Below are 13294 nucleotides of genomic sequence, written 5' to 3'. Positions count from 1 at the left end.
ACACCAACTCCACTTTTAATATTAATCAAATTATTCCACCAAACTGAGTTTGCTCTTCCCTCCTCCGCTAAACATCCACTGACCTCCCCATATCTCGCCACTAAGACTCTATACCAAAGACTCCTAACCTCCACCCTCATCCTCCAACACCATTTTCCAAGTAACGCCATATTGAATTCCCTAATCCGTCTCACCCCCCAAACCACCATACCTTCTTTCTAATCTCTTGCTTTGGTGCTTTGTTTGGCCGGAGGAGCCGAGGAGGCAGTCATATATTATCACTTGAGGAATTTTGATAAACATCCGTTTTCAGTCGCATAAAATTATCACGTTTGTTTCGGTTCAAAATTTTTTTTATCACGTTTGTAAAAATGAAATGTCATAAAACAGCGTAACATTAAATTTCCAGAACAACTTTATTGTTTTATTTTTTAATTGTGCCCTATAATTATTATTACATGGATCATGACCTTTTTTGTTCACTATGCACTTATAATAGTAAAAATACATCAATAGTTATAGTTAATATGTACATATGATTGAGTAAAACCAACTTTTTATCACATTTTTTTAATTTGTTCCATTAAATACATCACTTTTTTTTTAATAATTAATAGTAAATTTTTAAGATGGAAAAAGGTAGGGTTTTCCCAGTGACCGGAGGTGCTTACCAGCAATACTAGACCATCGACCCGTGCTAACGCACGGGTCATATGGAAGGTAATATTTGACGGTAATAAGTAACAAAATAGTTTAGATAAATGTTATGATTGTCATATAGTATTTCATAATATTAAGAATCATAGACGTTGGTACTGTACTATAACATAATTTTCCATGACATCGTCCTTGATACCGTAACGTAACATCATATGTTAAGTACAGGGACGAAGCTAGGTACTAATGAAAAGGGGCAGCCGCCACCCATGAAATATATAGGACCCCTATAGGACTCATGTGCATATTAACCGTTCGCCACCCATGCTTTCATATCCACTTGGTTCACTTATACTAAATTTTATTTTTTTAATTAAAGGTCCACTCATGTTCTCTTTTTTCTTACCATCCACTAATATTTTTATAATAATAAATATAGCATATTGAATTGATCAGTCTATTAAGTTTTATTCCTATTTCCAAGTAGAAGCCATCAACATTTGGGAAATTAGGGGTGATAGAGACACCCTAAATCATACATTCAAGAACAATTATATTCTAAAGTTGCAATTTCTAAAAATTTCAAGTACCGTCACACCTCAAGATTTAGTAGTATATATATTTTTTATTGTTTATCTTGCAAACAAAGTAGGAGCAGGGAAACAAAATAGGAGGAAACTGTTATAGGATGGACTCCGTTTAGTAAAAACAAAGTAGCAACGATGAGTTGAAAATAGGAGCAACGATTATAGGATGAAACATTTAGCGTCCGGGTTAACTTTAATAAATAAGAGATAAGAGATCTCTCCGTTTGAAAATAAGATTTTGATTAAATTGATTAAATTAATTAAATTAAATAGGTTTAATTAAACAGGGGTAATACAGTAAAAGTAAGCGTAGAATTTAGGTTAAAATTAGGGCAACCGTTAGCGTCCAGGTTAACTTTAATAAATAAGAGATAAGAGATAAGAGATCTCTCCGTTTGAAAATAAGAATTTGATTAAATTAACTAAATTAAATAGGTTTAATTAAACAGGGATAATACAGTAAAAGTAAGCATAAAATTTAAGTTAAAATTAGGGCAACATTTAGCGTCCGGGTTAACTTTAATAAATAAGAGATAAGAAGATAATAATAATAATAATAATAATAATAATAATAATAATAATAATAATAATAATAATAATAATAATAATAATAATAATAATAATAATAATAATAATAATAATAATAATAATAATAAGAGAAAGAGTATGAAGCAGATAAGGTTAAACCAGAAAATAAGCATTAGGGTTAAAACAGTAAATCTATGCAATAGGTTTAGGTTAAAATTAGGGCTAAAATATTCACCCGGGTTAACTTTTATATATAAGAAGATAAGATTTTTTCGGAAAAATAGGGCTATAGTTGTTCCGGAATTAAGCTTTAGGTTAGGGTTAAAACAGGAAATTTAACCCCTAAGGTTTAGGTTAAAATTAGGGCTAACATTAGCTTACGGGTTAACTTTTATAGATAAAAATAAATAGAAATAGATTTGTTCACTATCTAGCAGAAGAGATAAATATGAAATAGTTGTTTCGGAAAACACAAGAGATAAATATGAAATAGTTGTTTCGGAAAATTAGGGCTATAGATAAATATGAAATAGTTGTTTCGAAAAACAAAAGAGATAAATATGAAATAGTTGTTTCGGAAAATAGAAGAGATAAATATGAAATATTTGTTTCGGAAAATAGAAGAGATAAATATGAAATAATTGTTTCGAAAAATAGTAGAGATAAATACGAAATAGTTGTTTCAGAAAATAGAAGAGATAAATATGAAATATGATCAATGGCTAAAATTGAATGGCGCCTAAATGCGCAAGATCCAATGGCTTAGAAAAGTAGAGGAAAAAATGGGGGGAAAATATTAGGTTTAGGGTTAGCTTTACGGGTTAAGCTTTAGTAAATAAGATATTGAAAATTTATGTAATCAATATATTGAAAATTAGAGTTTTTGACTTTTTTAAAGAATATTAATTTTGTCATTAGGAATCCTTTTTTTTTTGTTTTGACAAAGTCATTAGGAATCCTTAAAAAGTGCACTTAAGGCACTTAATCATAACTTTTGCAACTTTTTAAAGAATGTCTTAACAAGTGTCCTTAGGACCAGGGCCGTTCCTAGAGTTTTACAGGCCTTAGACATAATATGAGAAAAGGATCCCTTACATAATACATTAAAAAAAAAATTACCTCATTGTTGTGATTTTATCAGGTATTCTTTTCGTTTTTCCCCGCTTTTTAATACCAAAAAAGAACAAAAAAACAAAGAAAGATGAGTGGGTCACATGATCCTAAATTCGTCTAGCATAATGATATAATTTGATTTTTTGGAACAATTGAAAGACAACATTAAGATTAATTTATCTAGTAGGCTTATTTTCAACTAAAATATAATTTGTTTTATTATAAAATTCCCAATTTCTTGGATAATAAATATGACTAATATATTTAATATTAGTGAGGCACATTATCAGAAACAAAGGGCCCAAAACAATATCACAAATTTTTTCGATAATAATTTTTTTGGCAAATTATTAAGAAAAACTAAAAAATTTATTGGGAGGGTGTATATAGAAACTTCGTATACAAGGGGTGTATATAGCAAATTGAGACAAAAGGACCATAAACATTAACGGGCTTCAGCACAGCCTATCAACATGGTTGGGCCTTTCAGTAAACTTTGCTATACACACCGCCCAAAAAACAAATATTTCTATACACACCCCCTGTTGTAATTTTTTTTTTAAGGGCCCCCTACCGGCAAGGCCCAAGGCCGTCGCACTCCCGGCCTATGCCTAGGGCCGGCCCTGCTTAGGACATTGTTCAACCATCCAAAATTAATAACTTTTGAATTAAAAATTGTTTAGTTATGACTTTTATATGTGTTTGACTTATAATTTGAAGACAAAATTTTTATTTATGAGTTTCTTAAACAATATCCTTATTATGATAATTGGTAGCAAAACCCATATTTTAATCGGTTCCCCTGGAACGCTGATTAACGAATCAAACATAGTACCCCAAAAGTAATATTTGCATTGGAAGTTGCTTAATCAATTTATTAAAAATTTTAAAAATATCATTTTTAATTTAAAATTTTATCTTTTAACTTTTTAAGGAGTGTCGTAGAGACACTCATTAACATGATTCTTATTTTAATCCTGAAGTAATTTTTTTAGAGATTCTATATTTAGAGAAAAAAGGTGGTGTTACACTTTCCAAAAGAAAGACAATAACTAATGTTGGAGAATTGGCTGCTAGTGCTACCTATGACATATGTGGGCTCAAACTAGACTCTTTCCAGACATCAAAAACTTTTAAAGCTTCCCTACTACGTCAACAAGCCCATTAATCAACGCAGTCCAGGTGACTATATTTATTTCCGGCATTTCATCAAACATCTCGAATACATATTAATAAGAGCAGTACCCAATGGAACAGTAATAACAATCCTCATCCTGACAGTAAAAGAATGAACCCAAATACCCAACTCAATCACACCTATGCTTGAAACCGCATATATCAAACTCAACATAATAGCCCAATCAAGCGAATTTTGAAGATTAGAATGACCCTTCTGCATCTGTTGGAAAACAGAAAGTGCTTCAGCTGGAAGATTGTTTTTAACAAGACTAGATGTTAAAGTTGACCAAGAAACAATATCTCTACGACGCATTTCATCAATCCATCACTTCATGAAAATCGACGGTACCTGTGTGACCTGTGCATAGATGATTCCAGCGGCAGAGGGAGGCGGGGATGAAGGAAGGAGGCGGTGAATGGTGGAGAAGTGAAGGCGGCCTGTGCACAGCTGATTGTGGGTGGGTAGCACAGGGAGAAATGAGGGAACGACGAAAGCGTTTTGAAGGAGAAGAAGAAGTGAGGGATCGTGTTCCACTTTTGTTGTTTTCTTTTATTTTATTTTATTTTAAAAAAAAAAAGAAAAAAGAAATGACACGTGGCACAATATTACTGGCTATGTCATGTGACATAGCCCGCCACTATGTTACCTAAGTCGAATTCGTGGGGTCATCAAGACAATCCAAGTGCACGTGTACTGTCATATAGGAGTATACTCCCTCCATCCCATAATACATGACACAGTTGACCCTATTACGCATAGCAATGCATAACTTTGAGCTTAAATATGTTGAATAAATATATTAGAAAAAATTATGAAAAATTTGATATTTTAAAAATACTCGTCGAAACGAATCTAACGACATCTTATATGATATTATTTATCTTTGTATATTAGTAGAAAAATATGGTCAAAGTAAGTTAGGTCAAAATTGCACATTTTTAAATAGATCATCTATTGCGGGACGGAGAGAGTAATCGTTAGAGTTAGTGTGTCAATGTAGTGGCAAGAAAATCTAAGTGGGGACCACAACCAAACTCATGTCTTCATTGACGTTACTATTGATTATGTGTTTGGTTAGGTCACATATTTCTTTCTTTTTGTTTATTTGGTTGGTTAGTTGGGATTTTCATGTGTAGATAATTTTAAAAAAATGCAACAAGTATATCTTTAGATTAAGAAAAAAAAAGATTAAGAAATTAAAAAAGACAACTTTTATTTTGAAGCCAAAAAATAAATATAAATTTTGTAATTTATAGAAAATATAACTTTATGCTTTACGGTCATAAAGTGTTATTTTGCTAAGAATGGACATTTATTAATTAGAATCATATTAAATTTTATTTATCAAAAATATGATATTAACTTATTGAATTAGAATCAATCACATTCAATGGGTTAACATCTCCATTTTTTTTCCCTTCAAAAAAGATATCTCCATCGTTTTAAAAGAAAAGGGAAATGCTAACCGGTGCCCCCGGGGCACTGGTTAAAGATATGAAAAATGAATATTATATAATAGTTAATGCATTGAAATTGTCAGTGGCGGAGGTAGTGGGGGGCCTTTAGGGGCCATATGGTCCCCCCTACATTTGCAATGATTTTTTTATATGCTACAATTAACTAGGTTAAAATGTTTAGTAAGGTATGTATTAGGTGACGGTCCCCCCAATTAATCTAATTAATATGTCTATTCTTTCTATCAAAAAATGTATTTTTTTTACCATGTTATTAGATTAATTGACAACTAATATCAATAGTTTTATACTTTATATTATTTTAAATTATCTCAAATTTCGTAAAATATATTGATATGGTCCTCCCCATACATAAAAGATATTAATGTATGTTGACTATACTTACGGATTAATTCCTCTCATACTAAATATAGTTATAAATTGCCCACAAGTTCTAGCTTAACTGACAAAAAATTTCAAAATTGTTTGATGGACACAATAATCGGGGTTCGAACCCCGTCCGATATTTATGTGCGTGAGTTTATAATAATTTTGTCAATTCGTCTATCTATATCAAAAAAGAAAATATTAGTTTAGGGTTTCTTATATACCTTTTGTATTTAAAAAATTATTTTTTAATCAAATTATGTTCCATATACTCAGTCCCCCTAGCTTTAAATTCCTGCCTCCGCCCCTGGAAATTGTGTAATTAATTTATAATAAAGTCAAAAACAGTTTCCTTTTATGATAATAATTCCCTTTTATGGTATGCTTAACCAGTGTCCGGAGCACCGGTTAGCAGGACATAAAAGAAATTTAAGAACGGAATAGTAAGTATATGCCAAAGGTTACGTGGATCCAACTAGGTCTAATGGTCTTGGCGACATCATATATGCCTTGCTAATTCTTTCATTACTATATTAATTAATGATGATACTTTGTCACTTATCCTTTTTCTAAAAAATTAGGTTAGTTTGCAAAATTGGATGGCTGGAGCCAGACCTGTATAGCGTTCACGTAATTTGTTTGAAAAGTAAAAGTGTACTTTATCCTTTCTAAAATATAAACAACAAAAAATGTCATGTATTGTCACTATCTTCTCTCAAAAAAAAAAAGTATTGTCACTATCTGATCTTCATGCATAACCATGGAATAAGTTTCTATGAGAAATACTCTGCTCCCTGTCTTATTTTATGTGTCTATGTTTTGCACATTCTAAAGAAAAATTAGCTGGGTTAATTTTAATGATAAAATGAATTTGATTTGTTAAAATAATGTTTTAAATGTACGTAGTTAGTAGAGAAGTTAGATAAATTGAAATACAACGAATAATGATACTTTATTGTTTAAATATTGGTTTAGTATTCTAAACTAATCAATTACTATGCATTTAAGATAGACAAATATTGTCAAAAGGGCATTTTTATAATGAGGCGGGTGAAATAAGTTTTAGTATGAGTAGTGCTAAATGGTGCGACACACCACATGCACGAATGGAGCACGAATTGTTAAAACACGTTATGCATGAATTTTATTTAGCTTAATTTTACTTAGCTTGTGTGAATTTTATCATATGAGGCGCAGATTCAACACCGCCCAATTTTAATCCGTTGAATTGTATATTATGGAATATCAAGCAGTGTGTGTGAACTATTACACTGCTTATAATAATCATACTGCTTATAACAAAAATATTTTTTGTTATCTTTCTGCAATTCATCTTCATCTTTTATCATGTTTATGAATAGTATCGCTAGTAGTGTCAATGGAGGACATGTTCCTACTCATCAAAAGGATTATCAAAATGATATGTTAAACCTTTATTTCATGCATCTCAATGAGAATCCAGGAAATATTCTTACAACGCCTTAGTTGAATGGATCCAATTACTATTTTTGGTCACGCTTCATCATTGTTGCTTTGAATTAAAACATAAACACCATTTCATCAATGGTGGTGTTTTACCTCGTTCTCCCAATGAAGATCATGATTCCATTACTTGGGATTACTATTTACTTGTGCAACAAGAAAGGAATGATATTCTCCCTCTTGATGAATCTAAGATCTTGGCTGCTGCATAATACTCTCCATCTTATGGTAGAGGTTCATCTTCATGTGGAAGAGGAGTTAGGGGAAGAATATACGATTTGGTCATTCATCATTTGATAAACTTGTTGATATCAATAAAATCTTCCTTTTGTTCCAATTGTTATAAGTCAGATTCACCTTGTGATACTTGTTTCTACGCAAAAAAAAAAAAAAAGTCTTCCTTTTCTTCATAACTTTCTTTGAAACTACACTACCTACGACCGGAAAAGAAGATTGGGTGTTGAAAAAATTTGGATCTTGTCTTGGTGCTATTGCAAGTGCCAAGGGGAGGGTGCATGTGGTCATTCGCAAGGTGCAACGAATTAAGACCCAAAAATGTCATGATTTCCAAAAAAAATCCTTCAATTTTTCGGCTTTTTCTTAAGTGCCTGTTTTTTTTAAGTCTCTAAACATTCATTTAACTTTCATTTAATACTTATAACTAACTATAAATTGTTGTTATTCCCAAAGAACTCTTATCCCAGCATTACTAAACTCTACATTTGACAATTTAAAAAAAATCTATAAATGGAAAAAGTTAATTTTACTAAGGTACTTTTATTAAGTACTAGGTATATAACCCGTGCGTTGCACGGGTTTGATTAAAATAGTGCTTGTATTTTTTCTTTCAAATGAGAAAATAAAAATTGTGATAAGCATACTCATATATAATTCAATGATTTGTAATTTTTTTTTTATCAAAAGATTTATATATTCTTTTTGAAATATAGTGATACGATTATGTTTAATATTGATTTATATTAATAATATGTGTATTGTTTAAAAATATCGGAAGTTGTCATGATTTACATCGTAGGTTTACGTAAATATTTTATGGATAGTGAATATGATTTTTGATGGATCTTATAATATTCTATAAGTTTAAACACATGTCATAGTTATCCTAATAGTGTAATTATATAAGATTACCTTCTTTTTTTTTATCATGTTCTTGAAAACTACGCAATGTGACGTAAGTGCTTACTCTTGTTTTTCTATCTTATTTAAGGTCTCTCATATTTATTAAAAAGATTTATTCTTGTGTTGAAAAATTAGCTTCTTTTAAAGTTTCCTACGTAACCTCCACCTTTGGGATTCTATTCCGACTTTTATAATTGGTCCGGACATTTTTAGTCAACAACTTAGTTTACCTCCATGTCACTCTACGTAATCTTATTATTATTATTTTTTTTGGATCACGTTTATGTTCTCCAATATTTTTGTTTGACTTTTTTCTTTTATTATTATGTTTTGCTATATAGCACTATTATAGTGAGAATACATCACTATTATTTTAAGATGAGAATTCATTTAGTACTATTCAATCACACACAATTCAAAGGTTACTTCATATATGTGTATGAAGTAAAGAAGGGTGAATTTTTTATGTAAGTGAATCTTAATTACATTAATAGTATTAGAGATTATTAGATAGGGGTAAGTGAAAAGTTTTTCAAATAGTTACACATAATCATAATTCTAACTTAATATTAAAAATGATAGGAAAATCCAAAAGAGTGTTATATAAGCACATGAATTGCATTTTCAATATATATGAGAGAAAAAGAGACAAAATCACCGAATAGTCGAGTTCCATCATTTTCATTCTTATGTTACAATAACCATATCACAACATGGATGACAACTTCAAAATCTTTTACTTCCCACTTAGTTTCTATCATTCTCATGACATCGAAATAGATCACAAACACTTTGTATACAACATATATTTAAAAATAAGACACATGTTTTATATTCCTAAATTCATCGCGGTCTGTCATCCTTTGATTGAATGTCTGCAACATCAACTTGTTGTCAATTTAATATAAAACTCATAAGTATAACAATAAAATATTCTGACTTAAAAAATTAAAATAATTAATTTAAATTTATCTTTTAGAATAAACCTATAAAATTTACTACATAAAACAATTGCAATAAAAATTACATAATTTAATTCAGTATAGGCAAGTATTAATGTAAAAGACATATACTTACGCTATGAGATGTAGTTTTTCTAAGGCTAGAGCATCAAGGGTGCAACGAAAGCAAAAATAGAAGCCTATTTTTTCCTTTTCTCCTTGTTCACACGGAAAATATAGTCACATATATATTAGACAATAAAAGAAAATAAAAAATAAAGGTAGAAAAGTAGTACTAAATGAATAATCAAGATATATGTGAAGAGTAAGATAGATAAGCAAAAACAACAAAACTAAATTCCAGAGTATCACCAAGAGTTTGAAGAGTTTCATCTAAGAATTGCATGTTAGAGAAAAATGGAAAGAAGTTAAATTATGTATGTAATTTTTTTTCTTCATGAATCAATAATGGAGGGTGAGATTTTATATGTGAAAACGATTGGTTCATTAAAAGAATTTTTTATCATGTATTCAATGATCGAACCTTTGAATAACTATGTATGTGTTAGAATAATTGGTGGGTTTTAAACATATTTAAGCTCATGGGTCAAAATACTTTATAGATCACATAAAAAAAATTACTTTCGTTTCTTTGATAAATGTCTGTATATACTAATATAATTTTATTTTATTAAATTAATTTTTGGCTTGGAACAATATTTTGTTTAAAACTACACACAATAGTTAGGTAGTTTTAATTCTTGTTGTCAAAAAAAGTAGTTTTAATTCTTAAAATCCTCCTTCAAAAATAAACTCTTAAAAGCCACTTGTAAATTCCACCAAGAGTTGCATCGGTTGTGATTTAATGACCATTTTGTGGAGATAAACCAAACCTTTTAAATATTAAGTTATAAAAGCAACGGTTTTTTTTTGCTCAAAGAAGACAATGGGTCTAATCATATGAAACCTTTTAAATATACACATACATTTACATATTTAATTTAAAGCATCAGTTTTTTGTTGTAGAAGTTATATAATTAGACATTGAATTGGTTTAAAAATAGTGAAAGAACTCTTTATAGAGTGACAAAGTTTCAATCAATAGAGAATGAGAAATTGAAGCTCATTTAGACATGCCACATCATCAAAACTCTTGCATAAGAATAGTTCAAGTTTCAAATTCAAAGATATATATAGAATAGATAGATTGAAAATTCTGGTTGACACATATGCAAAGACTGAGAAACACGAGTAATTTACCCAAATACCCCTCGACAGTTAACTGTCGAGTTTCTTCAAAACCGGTTGAACTACCGAGGAAAACCTCGGCAGTTAACTGTCGATGATCTTCTGCTACAAATCTGGCAGAAGCTCTCTCATCCATTATTCATCTCATCTTACAATTTTTTTTCCAAATCTCTGTAAAAAACCCAACCAAATCCAACCAAATTAATTCAACAAAATCACAAGTATGTAATTATAATGCTATTAACTTACATTTTAGTTGTTATAAATGTTTTTATTATTTAGGTTTTGAGTATATTTATTTTATTTTAGTTTTTGAGTAGATTTACATGTTATAATTCATTTTTAGAGGAGATGTTAGTTGATTAATGTTGTTAAAATGTTTGCATGATGTTTATGTTATAATTTAGAATTTTAGGGTTATTTTTTATTTTGGTATTTTATATTTATTTTTTTATTTTAGTTTTTAAGTATATTTACATGTATGATTTATTTTTAAGATTAGATATAAGTTGAATAATTTTGTTATATTTTACATTATTTTTATGTTTTTTTTTAGGGTAAAACATTTTAGGGTTATTTTTATGAATTTTAGGGTTTATGTAAAATTTACACTTCAAGTGTTTGATGAAATGTTTGAATGAGTTTTTCATTGATTGTTTTCAATTTCTTATTGTGTAGATTTGAAACAATGGTCGGGTGGATCGACGTTCATGCACAATTCAACGGTGGAGAACCTCATAGGTTGAAGGTTCGGTGTCTTGGTGTAACGTTAAGAGGTTTCAAGGATGAACTGGATGAATTCAACCAAGGAGTCAACCCCGGAGACACAAGGAGGGTGCAAAATGTTCGGTATAAATGGCCAACGCTAGACGAGGGGAGTATCATTCACTTGGGTAGAGTTAAAGAACGACGAAAACGTGACGAGCATGTTTTGGGAGCACGGCATGTTCCAATGGATCGATATGCGGGTAACGTTGTTGAGATCAACTGAAAATATCATCAAGAGTCTGATTCTGCCATAAGATCGTGATTAGGTAGGGAATGCACCTTCCAGCTACAACAATTGTCTTCCTTTAAATGGGGTAATTCAAACTTGCCAAACGGCGGGACTCCAACATTCGACCGACATTCCCATTGTTCCTTTCAAAAGATTAAATTCTTGTTAGGCTGGTTTAGATAAAGGTATTGAAGTGTCAAGGTGTGAACCTCATTCTTTTGACATTTCAATACCATTATTTAAACCAAGCCTAACAATAATTTAATCTTTTGAATGGAACCATGGGTATGCCGGACGAACGTTGGAGCCCTGCTATTTGGCAAGTTTGAATTTACCCCATTTAAAGGTAAGACAATTGTTGTAGTTAGAATGAACCTTCCAACTACAACAATTGTCTTCCTTTGAATACCTCTTATACTTTTGAACCGTTGTATTTTCTTCCCTCTTCTCATTATTTATATTGGAAAATGTTAAAGAGGCACTTTTAAGTACTTTGAATGATAAGATTTTATAATTTTTTTGCCTCTAATGTATTGAAAATTGAAGTATTTGACTTTTCTAATAAATATTATTTTAATTTAGGAAAACACGCCAACTTAATTTATTTAATGGAGATGCTAAATAATGTCTTTAGGACACTTATTAATAAAATTAAAATAAAAATGTTATCTTGAGAAATGGTGAGAAAGTGTATAGTCAACTTTTTGAATGTTTAAAAATTGTTGTTTTCTTAACAAATGTCATTCATCAACTTTTTTTTAGGGGGTCAATGAGCACTTGTTGGCAATACCTTTTATTTAAAACTTGATTCAACTAATAAGATTTTATTTTAAAAAATTTAAAACTTGATTCAACTAATAAGATTCTGTTTTAAAAATGAAGTCATAGATAGTTGATAAGATAGCTATTAAGGAGCCGATATGAATAGTGAAGAAATAAGGAGCCGATACTTTCTTTCCTTCTTCAAGGTACCCACAGGTATATATTCTTCTAGTGAATCTATTTCTTTTTTTTTGGGGTGTGGGGGGAGGGGGGAGGAGGGGTGTTGTAAGGAATCTAGGAAAATTTCATGGGTAGATAGGACTTCAATTTGTCTTCCAAAGGAGGAAGGATGTTTGGGGGTGCGAAGGTTATGTGAATTTAATGTTGCATTATTAAGAAAGTGGTGTTGGCGGATGTTAGAAGAGAATGATAGATTATGGTATCAAGTCTTAAAGGCTAGGTACGGGGAGGAGGGAGGTAGGTTGAAGGAGAGTGGTAGGGAGAGTTCTTTGTGGTGGCAGATGATGTGTAGAATTCGCAATGGTGACGGTTTGGGAGTTGGTGTGAAGATAATTTTTGAAGGGTAGTAGGTGGAGGAGAAGAGACTTATTTTTGGATTGATAACTGGGTGGGTGGAGTTCCCCTACGGGTTAGCTTCCCACGCCTTTTCGAGTTGACTGTAAATTGACATGTCTAGTTTATATTATTGATTAGATACATTAGTTATTCAATAAATTTAAAATATAGTTTTTTGTTATAATAGTGATCGGAGGTGGAAGGAGTGTTTCATTAGAGACGGATGAGGATTGTGGATGCTC

The 13294-nt window shown here is 30.6% G+C and overlaps 1 long non-coding RNA gene across 1 annotated transcript; it reads right to left on the bottom strand.

Moving 5' to 3' along the window:
• Nucleotides 1-9125: 9125 nt before the first annotated feature.
• Nucleotides 9126-9778, bottom strand: LOC146908769 (uncharacterized). Its single transcript, XR_015020420.1, has 2 exons — nucleotides 9606-9778; nucleotides 9126-9403 (listed from the first exon to the last, which is right to left on the bottom strand). It is a non-coding gene; the product is annotated as an uncharacterized LOC146908769 (long non-coding RNA).
• Nucleotides 9779-13294: the final 3516 nt, after the last annotated feature.

The sequence above is a fragment of the Medicago sativa genome, chromosome 7 (assembly GCF_051527215.1).
Source record: "Medicago sativa cultivar Bolivia chromosome 7, Bolivia_mono, whole genome shotgun sequence".
Classification (NCBI taxonomy): domain Eukaryota; kingdom Viridiplantae; phylum Streptophyta; class Magnoliopsida; order Fabales; family Fabaceae; genus Medicago; species Medicago sativa.
The sequence above is the reverse complement of the archived record's forward strand: the minus strand, read 5'-3'. Positions and strand labels throughout refer to the sequence as shown.